Below are 23,353 nucleotides of genomic sequence, written 5' to 3' on the forward strand. Positions count from 1 at the left end.
GATCTTCATGAAGGGGTGTACACGGTCTGCAAACGGTGTGCGATACTCCTTGGGCGTCATGGTGCGTTGCACGAGCTCCACTGGACCCATTGAAGCCCACCAGCTTGTCTCCGTCCCGATGTACAGGTGTCAGGGATCTGTTCCCCTCCCAATGGCGTAATGAAAAAGGTATTGGGACTCATCAGACCATGCAGCGCCTTGCCACTTCGCCGTCGTCCAATGCCGGTGGTCACGTGCCCATTTCAGTCGTAGTTGTCGATGTCGTGGTGTTAACACTGGCACATGTTTGGGTCGTCGGCTGCGGTGGTTCGCCGTTGGGAGTGTTCGGTGCACTGTGTGTTGAGACTGATGTTAGTTCCACTACAGTTCGGCGCCCGTCCTGTTTTACCAGTCTGCCCAGCCTACGACGTCAGACAGGTCTCATGAGCGGTGGCCGCCCAACTCTACGACGTCTGGACGTAGTTTCGCCTTGGTTTCAACACGTGTTGAAGACACACATCACAGCTCTCATCGAACACCCGAGAAGTGCAGTTTCCGAAATGCTCATGTCGAGCCTCCTGGCCATCACAATCTGCCCTCGGCCAAACTCAGATAGATCGCACCTCTTCCCCGTTCTACACACAAACAGCACGCTCACATGCACCGTGCTTGTGTCTGGCTAGTAGCTATTCATCTCCAGGTGACGCTGTTAACGCCTGGTCGGGTTTATATCGATAGTAGGTCGGTGGTCATAATGTTTTGGCTGATAAGTGTAAGCTACACATTACATAACTTGAGTATGAAGATGACACGTGGGAAGAATGAATCGGAGACTGGTGACCTTAGTTGTTAGTCTCTTTGATTCCATAATCACCATAAAACAGCTTGCGGCACTAGTAAATTGTTGCGATATTCAGGAAGACCTGCCAATCGTCAACGCTTGGTATAAAGATTAATAGTTGATTCTCAACATAAAAAATTATTATATTGTAATCAAATAGACAGAAGTACCCGTTATTCTTTGATTACACGATGTCTGAACAATCACTAATGTCGCGTCCATTTAATAACTGATAGTATGCGTATGGAACATTTTAAAGTAAATTACCACGTAAAACTAATCGTAGGAAAGTTAGATGCCGGGCCGAGTGTCGTTGGATGAAGCTTCAGGAAACGTATCGGATATTGAACGGCAAGGAGATCCATCGGTAGTTGTTAGATATTTCAGTAAGCCTAGGTTCAACATGTCGAGACAGTATCGTGAATACTTATCAAAAGGCACCATCTCTCACGAAGGAAGTTGCTTACAAAATCCTCCTTGGACATAGACGGTACTTCCTTATTGCCCCTCGGTCCGGGACTTTACCGCACATCACTGGTAGAGGAAACGGAGAGGGTCCAAAGTAGAGCAGTTCATTTCGTCACGGGTTCGTTTAGTAAGCGAGAAAGAGTCACGGAGTTACTTATTCATCTCCAAGGACAAAGGAATTGCACATCACTCCGATATTTGTTGTTAAAATTCCGAGAGCTTACTTTCCTAGAAAAGTCAGTCAACATATTTCTTCCTCTTACAAATATCTCGTGAGGAGACCAAAAGGTAAAACTAGAGCAGTTAAAGCTCATACGGAAGCTACCCAACAGCCGTTATTCCCGCGCACCATTCACGTCTACTTTAGGGGGGAATGGCTATGGTAAACTAAGGACCCTCAAGCACAAACTCTAAAATGTCCTGTGCTTAAACTCAGGAACCACATTCGAGCTGTTATCCGGTATACACCTTTTCTCAAAATTGACAGGTATCCGCGTTTCGAGGCAAGAATTTTTGTAGGTTTTGCAAGAGTAAGACCGAAACATGATTCTGAAACAATGCCACGAATCAAATAGTGTTTTAAATTGATCAGTGAGAGGCTGCGACCGTTGGATGTAAAGTTTGCGGACTGAACTGCCCACCTGAAACAGAATTTCTGTTCGATATGTCAAATTCCTGGCACAGAGCTTTTGGGCTGATATACGGCACGGGTACAACATCGATACGCTTCGTAGAGCCTTCGTTGCACAATGGGCAAAGAAAACTTACATGTATACACATTCGCAAAACTAATACCAAGTTACACAAAGGAACATGATAACTTTTAACTGAATGTATCGACGACACTGAGAAAATGTGGCTCGAATTACACTGAATTGTCCAGAACCACGGGACAGCATCACGCATATAGTCCAGCCATACTAGTATCATATGAAATACGTACAAATATTTGTAGCGCGTTATGATTCCTTTCTGTCTGAGTTTTCTTGAGCTGCTCGTGGGACTTTTCTGGGGGGATAGAAGGTACACAGCCGTAATAATTGGAGAGTGAACGGGAAGGAGATGCATGGGATATTCTGTTTAGGTAGTTGTTCGGTGTTTTGGTGTTCCTAGGTTCACAACGTCGAGACGGCATCATGAATGTTCAGATGTGTGTGAAATCTTATGGGACTTAACTGCTAAGGTCATCAGTCCCTAAGCTTACACACTACTTAACCTAAATTATCCTAAGGACAAACACATACACCCATGCCCGAGGGAGGACTCGAACCTCCGCCGGGACCAGCCACACAGTCCATGACTGCAGCGCCTGAGACCGCTCGGCTAATCCCGCGCGGCCGACATCATGAATACCTACAAGATGGCACCACTTTTCATGCGTAGTTAATGGCCATAATCACCATCACCTGAAAACCAAATTGTTAACATTAATAACGTTATGTTGAACAACATCAACATTTAATGAAGGATGTGCGAGGAAGTCGGAATGCAATCACTGCTATGTCATTGCGCGTACGGATTCTAGTGCCAAATAAACGTTTATAGTCTTTCCTTACTTACAGCACTTCCTTGTAGTCAGTACTTGGCCTCAGAACAGTTGCTCGTACGTGAATTACTGAGTTTAGAGAGTTTGCTCAAGTTTTAAAGAAAACTGTATAACAATGTGTAGTACAGTTCAGATTTTTATTAATAATTGATTAATCTAGTAGCAGATTAACCGGCGTTACCCGATTGCATACACTGATGTTGATTTATGTTAATGTGAGTATTGCCTGCTCTCACTTACATCAATAGAATCGAGCGCGACGGCACCGTGACATATGCTTCAGCGCGGATGCACAAATATTGTTCGAACCCCTACGGGAGTCATGAATTAGCGAGTAGCAGCGTGCGATGAGTTGAGAATTTGAGTCGCGCGGGAGACGTGTCCAAGTGCCCGAGGCGGTAAAGTCAGCCGTTCAAGAGAAGCGGAGCATGTGGTTTCGAGTCCCGGTAAGTCACAAACTTTCAACTTTCGCCATTCCAATACCGCAATGTCCAGTCGACTGGGAGCCATGATGTACCACCTAACCCTTCCCCTTTCTTCCCTTTCCCCTGTTTCAGAGAGAAAGACCAAAATCAATACTTTCAGCCATGAGACTGAATACTCCATGGTGGCATCGCTGGCACATGACGCGGTAAGGGAGCAGTATAAGTAGAGCATGGAGGAATGATCTACCATTCAGCAACCATATGTGCCGCAAATGGAATAATACATTGACATAAGGGACTTTGACAAAAAATGGTTCAAATGGCTCTGAGCACTATGGGACTTAACTGCTGAGGTCATCAGTCCCCTAGAACTTAGAACCATTTAAACCTAACTAACCTAAGGACATCACACACATCCATGCCCGAGGCAGGATTCGAACCTGCGACCGTAGCTGTCGTGCGGTTCAAGACTGAAGCGCCTAGAACCGCTCGGCCACAACGACGGCTATGTCATATCACAGAACATGTAGGTCTGAGACGCTCTGTAAGGCAGGATGGACACCGATCTCTTTCAGATCTGAAGACAGAATATAATGCTGATGCAACCACAAGTGTTACGCACAATATTATTCAGTGCACATTATTGAACGTGTGACTCCGCAATGGGCAAAACGTAAACCTTCCCACATTGTCCCAACGAAATAATTATGACTGCAGTGGACACGGTTCATCGAGGCTGGACCGTGGATGTATGGAAACGTGACGCCTGATCAGGTAATCTCATTTCTTGTTACATAATGTCGTTGGTCGTGCCACTTTTTTTTTCACACGAAGTGGAGAGCCTCCACGCCCACACCAGTATGATGACCAACTCAAAAGGTCTACTGCCATCTCTGCATAAGGGTTAGTTTTCACTAATGTGAGGTGTCGCAGGATGTGGGTACTGCGATGTTTGCGTACGTCTGGTTAAGGTTAACCATTAATACGCGCTCATCTGGAGATAAATTGGGTTGAAAGTCGAACGAAGGGTAGCGGTTTGAAGGGCAGAGGAAAAAAAGTGTCAAAGCAAGAGCCAAGGGAAAAAAACCTCTGCAACAGTTAGGTCGGGTAGTAAGAGCAGTAGCGGATGTCTTCCTGCCTGCGACAGGTCATGTAAGGGTAGGCTTTGTTAGTAGTGGGTATCACGCGTGTCTGTACCTTTGACGTTGAGCGGTGCTGTTACTCGGCGGCTGCCGCTGGGTGTCGGTGTTGCTCTCTCTGTCAGCGTCAGCATACCTGTAACAGTTAGGTTCATCACTGTTTTGTGTCCGATAGGTCATATATCAGATGCACATTGTAGGGTGATGTTGGCGATTTGTTTGTGCGTCAGTGGGCGAGCTCGTCGGTTTCCCTGCTGTGGCCTGTTGGTCGGCTTTAATAACAACGTTGCTGATATGCAGGGGCTTGCCGACTTTTGTCGTTTGTTGGTGCATGCTAGCTTGCCATAGGTGGTCATTCCCTAGCTAGTAGTGCCGCTATACGCTGTTATCCAGGCGAACGGCTGCTCGATACATGCACTGCGCCGTGTACACAGACAGCTGAGTGCAGTATTATGCTATGTGGGACATTGCTGCGCGCCCGGTTAGCCGTTCGGTCTAACGCACGGCTTTCCGGATAAGGAAGGAGCACCTGGTCCCCGGCACCAATCCGCCAGGCGGACTTGTGTCGAGGTCCGGTGAGCCGGCCAGTCTGTCGATGGTTTTTAGGCGGTTTTCCATCTGCCTCGGCGAATGGGGGCTGATTCCCCATATTCCGTCTCAGCTACACTATGTCGGCGATTGCTGCGCAAACAAGTTCTACATGTACGCGTGCACCACCATTAGTCTACCACGTAAACATAGGGGTTACACTCGTCTGGTGTGAGACATTCCATGGGGGGGACCACCGGGGGCCGAACCGCACAATAACCCTGAAAGAATGGTTCGGTGTGGGGCGTCGGAGGGGTGAAGTGGACTGCGTAGTCGTCGTGGGGTTGTGGGCCACTGCGGCTGCGGCGGGGACGGAGCCTCTCCGTCGTTTCTAGGCCCCCGGCTAACATACAATACAATACAATGCAGGACATTACCTGCGCTTCCATGGGAATCGTGGTGGTAGTCGAAGGCACCATGACACCTGCGGACTACGTGAATATTACTGCGGACCACTTGCAGCACTTCATGCTTGATGTCTTCAAGAATAGCGAGCAGGCCGCTGTGGCCGAGCGGTTCTAGGCGCTTCAGTCCGGAACCGCGCTGCTGCTACGGTCGCAGGTTCGAATACTGCCTCGGGCATGGCTGTGTGTTATGTCCTTAGGTTAGTTAGGTTTAAGTAGTTCTAAGGATAGGGGACTGATGACCTCAGATGTTAAGTCCCATAGTGCTTAGAGGCATTTGAGCCATTTGAACAAGGAGAGCGAAGGCACCTTCCAGTAGGTAAACTTTCCGTGTCACAAGACCAAAATCGTGCTATATTGGTTTCAGGAGGCTTTAAAGCGAACTCACGATGATCTCTTGGCCACCAAATTCACCTGTTGTGAGTCCGATGGAACACATCTGGACCCTACTGGGCTCCACGTCCGCGTTCACAGACCACCGTCCAGTAGTTTACCACAATTGTTAGTTCCTCCTTGGTATTATTGTCCTGCTGTAATTTGTAAATTGCGTGTTCATCATTCATGATTCTATTCGAGTGGTGTTCCGCTTCCCTTCTATCACTGTGATTAAATGATTTTCGGGTACCACTTTCTGAATTTTGCTAGTGAATCTTCGGAAACTTTTGCGGTCTGAAATGGCAAAGGCAACTGTTTTATTTGATTCTGAAAACTGACATTGGCTCTGTAGCGGACCGGGACTGCATCTCATATATATTGTTAGCTTTAAATGAACACAATATCAGTTTGACAAGTGTTCGGTGGGCAACACCCAACATTTCCTCGTTAAAATGATGAAGCACCAGTCATAACTGCATTCAATTGAAAATTTTAGAACCATGTTAGTCCCTCCAGGTGTTAGTAGAGTTCGCAAATATTGAGAATGGGATTTCGCTGTTATCAGGCAACCAAGAGTAAGTGCTCCGTGGCGACTGTTCTATAATCTTTTTCATTCTGTTCTCTTCGCGGCACTACACAGGTGTGCTCCTATTGATAGGCACCTGCGATACCAGCAAGAGGACCGCTGCCGGACTGAATTATACATCAGCGCCAGTGCTGCAGGTGGCTGCTGTGGCGGAACGGCCTTCTTCTACACCATATGTGAGATATTACGTGCGTCGTTGTTCCTGTGAGCTCTTCGCGTTCCGAAACGTCTCATATCAAGCAGTGTGGCCCGGCAGATTTAGAGTGCATGCGCTAACGAGACGCAAAAAAAAAATGGTTCAAACGGCTCTGAGCACTATGGGACTCAACTGCTGAGGTCATTAGTCCCCTAGAACTTAGAACTAGTTAAACCTAACTAACCTAAGGACATCACAAACATCCATGCCCGAGGCAGGATTCTAACCTGCGACCGTAGCGGTCTTGCGGTTCCAGAATGCAGCGCCTTTAACCGCACGGAACGAGACGCAAATCCCTTGTTACAACATAGCCATATTTGCGATGACTGGTTTGCACGAGACACTGCGTTATTTGAAACTGCCCTGTTGGAGGTATTACGCAACTGCCTCTCCCTGACATGACAAATAACACCCCCTATTTGTAACCGTCAGCGATGGAGAGGTCTGGCGGTCAACAAGAATTTATTGACACTACAACATTACACGTAAATTTCCTCAGATTAAAGCTACTGCCAGAGGTGAAAGACGTGTCAAGTGTCACAACTACGAGAACAAAATGAAAAATTTTTTGCTTGGTGTTTAAGGACTTTTCCTATGAATGATATCATACCAGATTACCAAGCTCTTCAAGACGTCGAACATATGCTGAGGTGACAAAACTCAGGGAATACCTCCCAATACTGTGTCGGTCTTCCTTTTGTCTGGCGCAGATCGACGTGGCATGGTCTCAGTATGTCGTTGGAAGTCCTCTGCAGAAATATTGAACCACGCTGCCTCTCTAGCCGTCCATAATTCCGAAAGTGTTGCGGTACAAGATTTTATGCGTGAACTAACCTCTCGATTATGTCCTGCGTCGGGGCCTATCCGGGGCCCACAACAATTTCTCGAACTGTCCAGAATGTTCTTCAAACCAATCGCCAACAGTTGTGGCCCAGTGATATGGTGCATGTCATCCATAAAAATTCCATCGTTGTTCGGGAACATTAAGTCCATGAATGGCTAAAAATGGGCTCCCAGTAGCTGAACATAACCATTTCCAGTCAATAATTGGTTTAGTTGGACCAGAGGACCCAATCCATTCCGTTTAAACACAGTCAGCAAAATAAAGAAGCCACCACAAGCTTACACAGTGCCATGTTGACAACTTGGGACTATGGCTTCAGGGGATCAGTACGACATTCTATCTCTACCGTCAGCTCTTGCAACATGAAATAGGGATTTATCTGACCAGGCCACGGTTTTCGATTCGTCTAGGGTACTATATGTCTTAATGTTCAAGCCTTCTACCGTTAAAATAAATCAGTACTTAAATACATATCTGATTTTATTAATATTCCAGACCATCTTAGTGTAAGAAAATAAATAAGTCAGCAGTTCATTTGAAGTTTTGTTCTTGTTGTTTTTAAATGTTAAGTTTCATGTGCCTATAAATAGCTGCTCTTCTCTGCAAATATTATAATTTTATTTTAGTTTACTTATTTTGTTTTTTTGGCATTCGTGTTAACGCCAGTTTTAATACATGCAAACAAAAACAAATAATATGTTTGAGCAGAGTATATTTTGGCTTCGTTTGAAGATCTTTGTAACAAGTAACAGTTGTACAGAACATAGTAGATGCTGGAAACGTTTCGAAACTATCGGTATATATATGGCGTATTCTGTGAAATGTGAGTGGTGTTACCAGCTGTCAATCATAGTGGAAGTTGATAGATGGATATTAATAACAAAGCCGTCCATACCGTCGTAGTAAGTACAGAAATTATTTTTGGATCCAAATCGCCTTACAAGCATTACTCTTGGCGATACATTAAAGTATGGTCCATCTTCTTGTCACAGAGCCAGTACACAACACTGTGCTGTGAAATAGACATGTAACCTCCTGAAGATGAACCTGAAAAGGTTCGAAAACCGGTTTGTGGAGTAAATATTTCAAAAAAGTGACTGGTTGCAGTTTTCTGTGCTTATATTTTCAGTTGACGTTAAAAATGGATTTTTATTTTTCAATGTACTCCCCTTTTAGGCCAGTGCACTTTATCTAACGTTTTTCCAGTGAACATATTGTACCCTGAAGGGCGATTCTCGACGTTATCCAAAATACCTACTGTAACGCCCCAAGGACAGAAGACCCCAATTAACAAACACTGTGAAAACTTAAAGTAGGGAAGTGAGTCATCTCGACAGTGACAATAACTATTGGTGATAAAAAAGATTAACTACACTGATAATGTTTTGATTAACAACTATAACACTTAAATACTGAGAGTAACATACAAAAGAGGAGATCAAAGGAAAGGGTTGTCATGCATTATCTTTTAATATTCTATAGAATAAATTTAAATTCATATGAACGAAGGTTAAATCCAAGGAAGTAATTCGGTCAAAGATAACATTTAGTATGGAAGAGTGTTGTAGTCGCATCGAAAAGGAAATTCAATGCGCCTACAATGCAACTCGGATATGGAAATGTTTAGTTAGTTGCTCTTGAGTCGCTCTAGAATACTATTGCGATAGTCTTCTGGAAGCAAACGCTCTTAGATAGTTTCAGTTGTAAAAGTTCGATAGTTCGTGAGAGAGAGACTAAAGCCATACTCAGTCATTCAACTGAATAAAGTAATCTTTACCGTTATAAACGCGACGGTGATTTTAATTGAGTGATACTGATTCACTGGACTTAATCTTCGGACTGAAGACAGTTGCGAACTTGATAGTAATGGATCAGTGACAAGAAAACTATTCGTAGTCTTGAGTAGGACACAATAATACAAAGTCATAAAGAAAAACCAATACACCATTCAATCAAAAGTTGTTGTCAACGTCACGATTACTGAACTGATGAGAAGTTAATCTTGAATGACATATCGGTGTGTGTGCGTGATAGGGACATACAATTAATTACAAAAAAATTAATAAACTATTAGTCAAGAGATAAAACAGATGCGTCGCCTACATGATTCAAGGAATAATATTACGTATGTTCATGCTAGTGATTGAGTCTTTTAAACATTTTAAGTGACTGTTTGAAGACAGGAATAACAGACAGTGAAAGGTGAATAACATAAAAATCTTCATTACGGCGTGTTACAAGGACGTTACTTCAACATAGGTGATCTCTGTAGTTACGTTGGACCTTTGTTAATAATCTGACGTAGCAACGGCATAGCAACGAAATTACGAACATTAACTATTAATCCTCGCTAAGGATGATGTGAAAAATGAGCGTAATGATAGGATTAAGAACCAAGATTTCACTGCTCAAAGAAACTAACCGGGCATAAGATAAAAGATAAACAACTGAACAGTTAACACAAACTGATAAGACTTACGGACGGACAATAGAATATTTCTTAACTACGCGAGGAGCTGTGTTTTACGAGAGTTACAGGTGCTGTTCCACGTCATACTGACGGGGACCAACATCATTACTAGTTGCGTCTCCTCCCGACGAGTGCAGAAGGAGGGAAGGGACGTCACACTACTTATAGCTGTTATAAACTATTTATTGTACTCTAAACCTTGAATAGATCCGATTTTCTCCTGGTAAATGAATATGTGGAAGTCAGAGGGTGGTGAATATTGTACGCTCCCCAACAGTTCCCACTTCAATTTCTTGAAGAAGCAAGGTTGAGTTTCGAAGTGTCCTTAGTAAAAGAACCACCCTTGATATCTGCCTTACTCGTTTCACGGAAACCGCGGTAAACATAAATTTGGATGGCTGGAAAGGGGATTAGATCCCCGTCCTACTGAAAGTGAGTCCCTCTCCGCCACCTCGCTCATTGAATCCTCCAATTTTGCGATTGCCAGGGTACACTGCCTGAAGGAAGATCATTTTCTCCTCCTTTAATCCAGCCGTCGCCTCACATGTTTATTCACTCGGATAGAAAATGACAAGTCTCCGGTGAGTAACAATTTTCGGTTTTTTATTCCTGTTATTTCCGGTAATTAAACGCAGAATTCGAGCAGAGAGTGAAAGAATTTTACTCTCAGTTTCAAGATCCATAGAATGAAAATATTAAATTAAGTAGGCAAATAAAACAAAAGTTAATCCATCCACAGTTTGCTGCTTTTCTCGAAAAGAGATAAGTAGTTACATATTACAAAAAAAAAAAAAAAAAAAAAAAAACACCAGTGTTCATCTACTGATCCCAATTTTTTGAAACTCTATTCAAAAATCATGTCGTAATTGGGGATCATACCAGTATTTGGGCATCACCACTAGTCACTACCGCCGGCCGCGGTGGTCTAGCGGTTCTAGGCGCTCAGTCCGGAACCGCGCGACTGCTACGGTCGCCGGTTCGAATCCTGCCTCGGGCATGGATGTTTGTGATGTCGTTAGGTTAGTTATGTTTAAGTAGTTCTAAGTTCTAGGGGACTGATGACCACAGATGTTAAGTCCCATAGTGCTCAGAGCCATTTGAACCAAAGTCACTACCAAAGGGTGATAACTGAGGTTGAACAACTCTGTTTTTCGTGTTAAATTTTCCGTTTTCAAGAGCTACAAAGGTATATATGTAGACACAGGTAGCATATCAGCAACTCTGTGTTTTTATTATCAACTATGAATTAATTGTTAAGTTTTTAATTTATTACTGCTTCCATATTTTCTTCCCTCTTTTATTATTTCGTAGAAATGGAAGACAAATCTTTAATCTTTTAAAGCAAATGAAGTATTGTAGTTAATAGCTACGTCACTTCGTAAAAATATATCGAGACTAGGGTTGATGCCACATTCTGCAATACAACGGATGTTCGGCGACGATAATGAGAAAGTACCGTATAGAGGCAAGTCTTTCACACTGCACGTACACGCATGTCTGAAGCCGCGACACACAGCAAAAGGGCTAGTATTGTCTCAGAAATGCTACAACACTTATGCTACGTACTTGTTGCTCGTTTCTGTCGGCTTTGTTATTAAAACAGCACTGATCGCTTTTACCATTTTCTATAATAACGCAATAATCAAATCAAGGGAATTTTTGCACATTAAAATTATTCCTTTTTTTTAAAAAAAAAAGAAAAGGTTTATTTAAAAACGAAAAATTTTTGCACTGCTGCTATGGTTAATTGATGTTTCGATTTCTTACTCGCTTATTAGTTCAAAATAAGAAACATCTGTTAAAACCGAGACTAAAGAAATACCGAAAAATACCGGTTATTCAGAACTGAAGTACCGGTATCGGTTTTAAGTGGTCGGTTTTCCCAACCCTATCCGCGAGTTCGAAGTAAAGATTATGGTTTAACGCTCTGTCGATCACGAGGTGGCATGTTATTGTTGGCTGGGATATCCCACTGGGCGGTTCAGCCGCCTGTCGGAAAGGGTGTCCTGCGTCCGTGCTCATTGGTCCTTTTTCTTTCGGATATATTTTTGAGAGTTGTCTTGTATGTGTACATGAAGACTGTAGAAGAGTGTAAAAGACGCGTGTGTGGTGTGGTGTTGTAAGTGTTGAATGGCGCATCAGATTTGCACAGTATTTGCCAGTTATAAATTTACACTTTGCAGGCTAGTCTCTAATAAGAGGATCCACTTACATCTCAGACAGCATTACCTTTGACCTTTCCAGATGACGAAATTTCACCGTGTTTTGGTGCAATGCTACTGGCAGATTGCAGTTGGCGTGTACGGCGTGAAACGTATGAAAGCAAACAACCTGCAATAAATGTCGGCAGGGTCCAGGGCGGAGGTCACTCTCTGTGTCATCTCGTCATTCTGGAAGGCAAATGGTTCAAATGGCTCTGAACACTATGGGACTTAACATGTGAGGTCATCAGTCCAATAGAACTTATAACTACTTAAACCTAACTAACCTAAGGACATCACACACATCCATGCACGAGACAGGATTCGAACCTGCGACCGTAGTAGCAGCGCAGTTCCGGACTGAAGGGACTAGAACCGCTCGTGGCCGGCTTCTGGAAGGCACAATAAATCAAAACAAATATGCGTCTATCCTTGGGGAACATGTAGTCTTTTCTCCTCGGTACGATGGTATCGACCAGCAGGACAATACAACGTGTCACACAACTCTCAGTGTACGTACATAGTTCGAAGAGCACCAGTGTGAGTTTATTTCACTTCCCTGGCCATCAAACTCCTCGGATTAAAACCCAGTCGAGAATCTGTGGCACCACCCCGATCGGCACTGGACTTGGCATGGCTCCACAACGCTGTTGGTACCTTCCAGAAGCTCACTGATTCTCTTCTTGCAGTTTCGCAGCGGTCCCCGCTGCAAAACGTGGTTATTTAGGCGTTTGCCAGGTGATCATATTAACGTGACTGGACAGTATATTAGGCTGAAAAAAATAGCAATCGTTTGATGTGTCGGATCTCAAAAAACCTATACTGAGACTTGAAATACAGAATAGAAAGTATAAAACAAAGTGCTCTGTTCAAGGACACTATACTGTTAGAAATAAATCAAAAATGCCCGCGAAAGGCAATGGTCCCTGGTTCGAGTTTCGGTCCGGAACACAGTTTTAATCAGCCATAAATTTCAAATAAAACATAGTTCCAATCCCTCGGGTCTGGAGAAGGTTTTCGGAAGATTTTCCCTGGTTATAAGGCAAACACCGGAACTGGTAATCTCGTCCTATTTAGTCCCAACTGGGAACCACTACCATCTCTCCCAGTATTTGGTCCAAAAGATGTGAGTCCCCTTAAAGAGCTGCATCCCTAACAGCCGACGTTGCTCCTTTGTTTTCGCTATATTGTTACATATTGCTCTTCTATAGTATTTGATAATACCAAGTTTGGAACGCTGTAAAGTTAGCAGAATTTCAAATGTTTGTAAGCAATCAGGTAGCACCAAAACTGCACAAGCTTGTTTCGAACAGCGGATGTGCAGAGAGTGGACTGTCGTCTCTCTACGTCTATCTCATTCTTTTTCTTTTCATATACTTTTCGTTCTTCGCCGTGAAGAGTTAAGATTAAGTGGAAAGGTGACGGTTTGGATGAGAATTAGCGAACGAAACATATGCGATCTCATGAGACTAAATCTCACTATGGTATGTATTTTACAGGTATTTGTACTTTGGATTTAGATGAGTGCTTTATGGCTGCCACTTTCGTGATGTTATGGTTTAAAGCAGGTTTGTGGCCTAGACAGGTTCAATATCGCCAAACTGACTGTTCTTTGATGCCTCAGGAGATCTCCAGCCAACTTATCCCTTCATTTAGTTAATTTGTGCCACAAAACTATTCTTGCACTAATTCAATTCCGTACCTCCTCATTAGTTACTCGATTTATTCAGCTATTCTTAAGCATTCTTCCGTATCACCGCTATTCGTCCGTACCGTTTGTCGTCCACGTTTCACTTCCATATAAGAAAACAACCCAAAGAAATTCTTCAAGAATATACATCTCAACATGAAAATTTCTATGTTTTATGTTGGCACTCAGAAACACGGTGCCACGTCGGTTCAATGCACATCGTGGAATTCTCATGCTGTCGCATTATCGCAAAGTATACCGTAGTTGCCCTGACTCGTGGAACGATCCCCGTAGAAAAGCTCGTCTTCTCGTTTCCACATCCCATTTCTCAATCCTATTCCCTAAGTATCACCTGATTTAATTCGACTACACTCTATTACCATTTTTAACTCGTATTTCTGCTCACGTTATAAACTCTTTCCAATGCATTGTTCATTCCGTTGATATGATCTTCCACGTCCTTTTTTTATCTTTGACAGAGTTACAATATCACAGGCAAACCTTAAGGTTGGAACTTTAAAAGTGCCAACTATTTATTCACAATTTATACAGAACAGGTACATGTTTCAAAGTTAACTGTTCTGCCGAGCAGTGACCAGCAAGCTATGTGGAAGTTGTAGAATACGCATAGCGCTGGCAGTTGTTTTACAGTTCGAATGGAGCGGTCTACTGCTCGACGAATCTCTGTAACAGTACTGAAGTGAATTCCTTCAATTTCGGAATCAAGTTTAAGTCTTAAATCCGGGGAGCGCATTGAGTGGTACAGCATCCTCCATGGTACAGCATCCTCCACCCTCGTCGATCGAACAAATCTGTGGAAACGTGCCCCGTGTGCGCCCGACCATTGTCCTACAAAATAATGGGTGGGTCATGCAGAAAGTGTCACCGCTTGTTTTTCTAAGCTGTTCATTTTTGGAACACAGGCTGCCACCAGCTGGCTCAAATTGCGACCGATTTGTTCGACTGATAGGGAGCGGAGGTGTTGAACCACGAATCACATTTTCTGGACTTAAGCTCTTGTAACCTCAGCTTGATTCTTAAATTGAAGGAAGCACTTTTTTTTTTATTGACAGAGATTCATCGGCCAATACATACAATTAGCGCTGCAGCACTGCTAAGGTTATCCCACAACTTCCATATTGGTGGCAATGGGTTATACATAATCCTGGTGACTACTCTGAAGGACAGTAAAATTTTGAAACGCGTATCTATTTTGTATAAGTTGTAAATAAATAGTTACCAGTATTAAAGTTCCAATCCTCGTCACTGCAATATCCAGTCCACTCATTTGATATTCCGAGTCCCTTGTTATCTTTGACAGAGTGTCGTGGGCAATCCTTAAAGTTCTTAGTTTATTACTCTGAATTTTAACTCCCTTATCAATTTTCTCCTTAGTTTCTTTTGGTATCTACTCAATGTACAAATTAATAAAATACAAGATACCTCCCTTTCATGTCCATCGACTCAACCTGCAGTCCGATTCCTGTACAAATTGTAGATAACCATTCGCTCCATGTACTTAATCTGTGATCATTTCGGAATTTCAGGTAGTGCATTTCAGTCATCTTTGACGAACGCTTTTTCTAAATCTACAAATGCTACAGATTTGGAGTTGTTTGCCTTCAAAATATTTTGAAGCAAACCGTTTTCCTGCGTATGGTGTTCTTTTGTTTTGAAAGAGACTGTATTTTATTAGATAATTTGCGCCCCTTGGGTGTTACCAAGTTATATCACAATAAAAAGTGTTAGCTATATGGCATGACCATTATGAGAAATGCTCCTATCGTAGTGCAAAAAAGGTGAATATCTCCTGTGCACAGTTAGGGATGAAACCTAAGGGAATTAGCTTTTCAACTTATCTGGCAGCTTCAAAGACATTTCATTCAAGGCATCATGATAGATCCTCAATTTGTTACTTGTTAGTATTGGTACTCATGTCATGTAATGTAATTCATTGTGTCAAGTAAAGTAACATCATATATTCAGTTCACGTAAGAACGAATTTTACATGGTACATTTAGCGAGACCTTTAACCATCGTATCTCGACAACTGATAAGGAAATTCGTTTTAATTTTATCCATTTATCTACCTTCGCTCGAAGTTTGAACCGATTCGTAGAAGTTTAAAGTACAGAAGTGAAGCGCTTCAAAGATCTCGCAGAAAAACACGATAAAATACGAACGAAGCTAGATTTATTGAAACGGTTAACACTTATCTCAGATCAACGCCCGATACACCAGCAAACACAATTTGACCCATCAGTCTCGCTCCAGTCCGGGGTAATTTAAGGGCGACCGTCTTTGCACCTAAAATCCGAACGGTGCACTTACAACTGGTGCTATTAGCTGAGCATTAATTTCAGGCCAATTACAATCTTTACCAGCTCCGGTTCGACGTTCAAACATTGCTTAATTCACTGCAACACAGCAACATAACTACAAAAATGGACGCTGGTCCGGACTAAACCAAAAACTTTTTATCCCATATTTGTAGCTCAAAAAGGAACCGAGCACCAAGACCCCGCAAACCCGATTCAGCGCGCGGCATTTTCAGACATATTTGTTGCAGTGTTTCTGCGAAGTCAACATGTAAAATAGAAAAAGGGCTATCCTTATGCGAGTTTGGTCACTTGTTCGGCATACAACACGTTAAAATACACTACCTGATTGTAAGTATCGGGACATCGGTACGTAAAGCGGAACTGACCACTTCATTCCACGAGAGGCGGACAAGCCAGTATAAAATGAGGCGTGGAGTATTGTGTTGCCAGTAGGTAAGCAGTAACAGCAGAATGGGCCGGTCAAGAGAGTTCAGTGACTACGAGCGTCCATGTCACCTGAGTAACAAATCCAACAGAACATTTCAGCCCTTCCAAAGCTGTCCAAGGCGAGTGTTCGTGATGTGTTTGTGAATGGAAACGCCGGCCATTGTGGTCGAGCGGTCCTAGGCACTTCAATCCGGAACCGCGCAGTTGATAGTCGCAGGTTTGAATCCTGCCTCGGGCATGGATGTGTGTGATGTCCTTAGGTTAGTTAGGCTTAAGTAGTTCTAAGTCTATGGGACTGATGACCTCAGATGTTAAGTCCCATAGCACTCAGAGCCATTTGAACCATTTTTTTTGTAAATAGCCTTTCGCTCCCTGTATTTTACCCCTGCCACCTTTAGAATTAGAAAGAGAGTATTCCAGTCAACATTGTCAAGTCTACAAATGCTATACCCGTAGGTTTGTCTTTTCTTAACCTACCTTCTATGAGAAGTCGTAGGGTCAGTATTGCCTCGAGTGTTCTTACATTTCTCCTGAATCCAAACTGATCTTCCACGAGGTCCTTAAATTCGAATTGAAGAGTAGTGATCTAGATTTAGATGTAGAAACTCACCAAATTGAAGTACGTGTAATGCAAAAAGAGCGGAAGGAATATTAGGATTTAACGTTCCGTCCACCGATTAGATCTTTAGAGACAAAGCTGAAGTTTTGATTGGAAAGGTAAACGCCAGTATAGATTCATTCGAATAAACTTCCTGTCGTGGATGCTAATGAAATACACTATGTGATCAAAAGTATCCGGACACCCACAAAAACATACGTTTTTCGTATTAGGTGCATTGTGCAGCCACCTACTGCCAGGTACTCCATATCAGCGACCTCAGTAATCATTAGGCATTGTGAGAGAGCAAAATGGGGCGCTCCGCGGAACTTACGGACTTCGAACGTGGTCAGGTGGTCAGGTGATTCGGTGTCACTTGTCTCGTACATCTGTACGCGAGATTACCACACTCTTAAACATCCATAGGTCCACTGTTTCCGATGTGATAGTGAGGTGGAAACGTGAAGAGACACGTACAGCGCAAAAGCGTACAGGCCGCCCTCTTCTGTTGTCAGTTGAAGAGGTTCGTAATGTGTAATAGGCAGACATCTATCCAGACCATCACTCAGGAATTCCAAACTGCATCAGGATCCACTGCAAGTACTATGACAGTTAGAGCGGGAGGTGAGAAAACTTGGATTTCATGGTCGAGCGGCTGCTCATAAGCCACACAGGCCAAACGACGCCACGCTTGGTGTAAGGAGCGTAAACATTGGACCATTGAACCGTGGAAAAACGTTGTGTGGAGTGACGAATCACGGTACACAACGTGGGATGGCAGGGTGTGGGTATGGTAAATGTCCGGTGAACGTCATCTGCCAGCGTGTGTAGTGCCAACAGTAAAATTCTGAGGTGGTGGTGTTATGGTGTGATTGTGTTTTTCATGGAGGGGGCTTGCGAATGCCCAGTGAACGTCATCTACCGGCGTGTGTAGTGCCAACAGTAAAATTCGGAGGCGGTGGTGATATGGTGTGATTGTGTTTTCATGGAGAAGCTTGCGAATGCCCGGTGAAAGTCATCTTGTGGCGTGTGTAGTGCCAACAGTCAAATTCGGAGGCGGTGGTGATATGGTGTGATTGTGTTTTCATGCAGGAGCTTGCGAATGCCCGGTAAACGTCATCTTGTGGCGTGTGTAGTGCCAACAGTCAAATTCGGAGGCGGTGGTGATATGGTGTGATCGTGTTTTTCATGGAGGGGGCTTGCGTCCCTTGTTGTTTCGCATGGCACTATCACAGCACAGGCCTAAATTGATGTTTTAAGCATATTCTTGCTTCTCACATTGAAGAGCAATTCGGGGATGGCGATTGCATCATTCAACACGATCGAGCACCTGTTCATAATGCACGGCCTGTGGCGGAGTGGTTACACGACAATAACATCCCTGTAATCGACTGGCCTGCACCGAGTCCTGACCTGAATCCTATAGAACACCTTTGGGATGTTTTGGAACGCCGATTTCGTGCCAGGCCTCACCGACCGACATCGACACCTCTCCTCAGTGCAGCACTCCGTGAAGAATGGACAGCCATTCCCCAAGAAACTTTTCAGCACCTGATTGAACGTATGCCTGCGAGAGTGGAAGCTGTTATGAAGGCTAAGGGTGGGCCAAAACCATATTGAATTCCAGCATTACCGATGGAGGGCGCCACGTACTTGATATGTTGCCCAACTTTAAGAGTATTGCACAACAAGAGGGGAGCATTGTCAGAAGGACGTTCTGGATTTCCCGTAGAAAGAGTTCTACTGCGGCACACATAACAGGTGCACCACAGCGTACCTCTGAAATGGCGCCACGTCTGGAAACGTACTCGAAAGTTGAAGTACGCGGAACAGTACGATTCTTGTGCGCAAGAAGACGAAATTGTATACGGGTTCACCCTGACATTTGGGCGATGTGTGTACCAAATGCAGCGTTGTGTCCAGTCGTAGGGAAGCGGTGTCAACGATTTGAGCAAGGCGACACAGATGTGGGCGATGCTGATCTGGAACGTCGGTCTTCGACATCAACTACAGAGAACATTGTACGGCCAGACGCGGAAGTTCACATTGCAGTTCTCAAAAAGCTCCGTGAACCTAAGAGCGGATTTCTACGCGTATTATCGAGGAATTGTACTGTTGTTAGAACATTCTGACTGTTGTTTACAGAGACTTGCAGATTACGTTACAAAATAGTGTCAAAAATTTGTGACACCTTGAAGTTAAATTATTTGACCGGTCTGTCATAATAAACTGTCACTTCCTTACGGAAGTAATTTCATTTAACTGCTTGCTCGACGAAAGATCCATACCTAAGGGCTCGATAGCTGTGCAGATCACACCAATACACACAAAGGAAGAAATAATCTGCTAAAATTTAACCACTTATTACTGACATCGATTTTAGTAAGAGTGTGGAATACAATGACACAAAAAAATTTCGCAGGGCCAATAAGGAGTAGTGCGACATGAACGAAAGTTGACAGGCGTGTTTGTGCGTCTCAAAGATGATTTCTATTAAAGCTTCGCGCCAGTCGCATAAGAATGGCGCTAGTACCGCCACTATGAGAACGCAGATCAAGTTTGCTTTAAAGACATGTGTAACCTCCCCACAAAAAATATATAATTAATTAAATATTATTTGGTTAATGATTCTAATTTTAGTGTAACCTCAAAACTGGTTCCCATTTAATGTACCCACAAAATTCTTTTCTCATTTAATATAAGCTCGAAACAGAAAAAATCCTAAACCTCGTAATAAAAAATAAATTCAGTAACCTGGTAAAATTTGGACGACAGCAGTGCTGCGTCATGGCCCTGTAAGATCATTCTGAATAAAAAGCAAAAATTCTCACCTAGATAAAGTCGGCAACTATCTGCTCTTACAATAGCTCTTTTCCGGCACAGCTCTATGCAATGCTGGCCTATACATTTGTTATTTATGAAAGGAAGCAAATGATTTTTCTTTTGCAACAATCGGAATGATCATGCATTGAAAAAGATATTAAATTCTTTAAATTGAACTGAATGCTTGTTATTATTAGGACATTTTTAAAGGATATACATGGGAGTTTGCATAATATTACTAGATATGCGCGAGGCTGCTTTTTTTTACCTTATACAATAATAGTCAGGCTCCGGCATCGCTGCACCGCGACCGGCCCAGCGAACATGATACACCAGACCAGACCAGACCAGAGCAGACACACACACACTGGCAACAACTTACTGCTACTGCTACACAGTTCGTACAGTCAACACTGCTCTCTGGTTAGCGATTCTCTTATACCTTGCATACCGCAGGCAGCGCATGAGCAATACATCGAAATTACATCTGCTCGGACCTCTTACATAAAATTACATCTGTATTACATCTGCTCAGACCTCTTACACATGCTGTAACGGTCCTCAGCGTTAATTATCTTTGAGTTGGACGTGGTGAGTTGATGTTAGTCAAGAATGCCATTTCAACACCTCACTAAGTTTGAACGAGGTCGTATAACAGGGTTACAAGAAGTTGTGTGTCCTTTGGAAGATGATTACTATTCATGGAGTAAAACATCCAGGCAGTGGACACCAAATGAAGAAGCTACTCCTTATGTTTCTGATCTAGACTACCATAAAAATGCGAAGGAACTGTTAATCAGAACTCAGGGAGAAGTTGTAGTCTAAAGCAGCATATGATGGCTCCCTTACAGGAGTTTCGGACAACCATAGTAGGTACGGAAACAACTATCCAAGACATGAAGTCCAAGTGTCAATTGAGGAAAAACACAACCACTATTCAGGTTTGTGACTGGGCTGCCATATGAAACGTTAAAGCACGAGGGACGTTCAATAGCCAATGCAACATTCATTTTTCTGAAAATAGGTTGGTTTTATTCAGGATTAAAATGCACCATATTATTCCCCACTCTTTTGGCTACAAAATCGTATTTTTCAACATCATATCCACTCAGTGCGACGGCCTTACGACCGGGAGGTCCTCTATGCACGCATGGTTACCCTCTACCGGTCGACGTCGGAGCCAACGTCTTTCTGCATCAGTAACCACACCATCATCCAGGTACCGCTTACCGCAGAATGCATCCTTCATTGGGCCAAACAGATGGAAGTCGGAAGGTGTGAGATCCGGGCTGTAGAATAGAAGAGGAAGAACAGTCCAATGAAGTTTTTCGAACTTCCCTCCGGTGCGCAGAATTGTGTAACGCCTTGCGCCTTGCGAGGAGAAGTTCGTTTCTATTTTTGTGGCGACGAACATACTGAAGCCTTTTATTCAGTTTCCTGAGCGTAGCATAATACACTTCAGAGTCGATCGTTGCACCAAGAGGGACGTGACCAAATAGAATAACTACTTCAGAGTCTCAAAATACCGTCGCCATGACTTTCCCGGCTGAAGATACGGCTGTGAACTTTTTATTCAGAGGAGTGGTGGTGTGCCACCACCCAGTGAATTGTCATTTTGTTTCCGCCTCGAAGTGATGAACACATGTGTCTTTGTCTGTGACGATGTTCAACAAAAAATTGTCACGAACAGCCTCGAAAAGCGCAAGCATTTCCGCACTTGTGTCATTTCGGTGCTCTTTACGGTCTTTTGTTAGGCGGCGAGGAACTCATCGGGAACACACTTTTGAGTACCAACTGGTGGACGAGTGTGTTAGCACTACCAAAAGAGACGTCCAGTTGTGCAGCGAAGAGTCTGACTGTGAATCGTCGATCAACTCGAGTGAGAGTGTCCCCTCGTTCCAGCACTGCACGAGCGACAGCTGCGTCGGCCAGCCGGCCCGCAAGAGATCTGACGGTTTGGAGCGACCTTGTTTCGATAATGGCAGACGCGTCGCCCAACGACTCGTCGTGCTTTTGTTCACTGCCAGGTCTATCCAGACATTCTGCAAGCGGCTATGAAAATCTGAGATGCTCTGGTTTTCCTCCAAAGGAAACTCAATGGCAGCTCTTTGCTTGGAACGCACCTCCGTTACAGACTCTATTCTGAAGTCTACACATAGTGCTGCCATCTGTCGGAATTTCATGAAACTATAGGGGCTGACGCTGAAATATTCCATTATGTTCCACAACAATACAGACGGCGTGGTTTACCAGTAAATGCTTAGCGTTTTGCTGTAGAGGGTGAACATTAATAAAACCGAAAAACTGCAGGGACCGGATCCTGTCTGGAAATTGAGGTGAAAAGGTCCTACGAACATGTGTCAGGAAATACATCGTCGTCGCAGTAGAAGACACTGACGAATTAAACTTCCTCTGATCACGTGCCGTGTGTTCTTTGTGTGTTGCAGGCTGTGTGGTAGACGCAACGTACTGCAAGCAGCAGAACGGTCCGGTATTCATGTTGGGAACAAGCCGAGATGGTGTTTGTGTACGGCCAATCAGATGAAACCGGTCGAGAGGCGGCACTGCTGTTCCAAAACAAGTACACTCACAGACACCAACCACATCACACAACATTTTAAACTGTTTTTGGCCATTTGTGTGATAATGGGTCCCTTCAGACAGAAGAAAGTCAGGGAGAGGGTGGACTGTGAGTACACAACATTTTGAGGATCGCATTCTGCAAGATACTGAGACGAACCCTCGTACAAGCACCAGGAAAGTGGCTCGAAATCATGGTGTAAGCCAAAGTACGATTATGTGTATCCTGCATGACAACCGCTACTATCACTATCACCTGCAACGAGTGCGAGGATTATCAGCAGCGGATTTTCCTCTAGAAAGGATTTTGTAGATGTTTATTGCATCAGATTATCAAAATCGTGAGATGTGTGAATGAGTACGGCAATCCATGATGCGACTTGTGAACGCGTGCATTGCATCCCATGGAGGCAACTTTGAACAACTGTTGGGACACATATGGGATGCAGCTCCGTACTACACTACTGGCCATTAAAATTGCTACACCACGAAGATGACGTGCTACAGAGGCAAAATTTAACCGACAGGAAGAAGATGCTGTGATATGCAAATGATTAGCTTTTCAGCGCATTCACACAAGGTTGGCGCCGGTGGCGACACCTACAACGTGCTGACATGAGGAAAGTTTCCAACTGATTCTCATGCACAAACAGCAGTTGACCGGCGTTACCTGGTGAAACGTTGTTTTGATGCCTCGTGTAAGGAGGAGAAATGCGTACCATCACCTTTCCGACTTTGATAAAGGTCGGATTGTAGCCTATCGCGATTGAAGTTTATCGTATCGCGACATTGCTGCTCGCGTTGGTCGCGATCTAATGATTGTTTGCAGAAT

The sequence above is a fragment of the Schistocerca serialis genome, chromosome 5 (genome assembly GCF_023864345.2).
Source record: "Schistocerca serialis cubense isolate TAMUIC-IGC-003099 chromosome 5, iqSchSeri2.2, whole genome shotgun sequence".
Lineage (NCBI taxonomy): Eukaryota > Metazoa > Arthropoda > Insecta > Orthoptera > Acrididae > Schistocerca > Schistocerca serialis.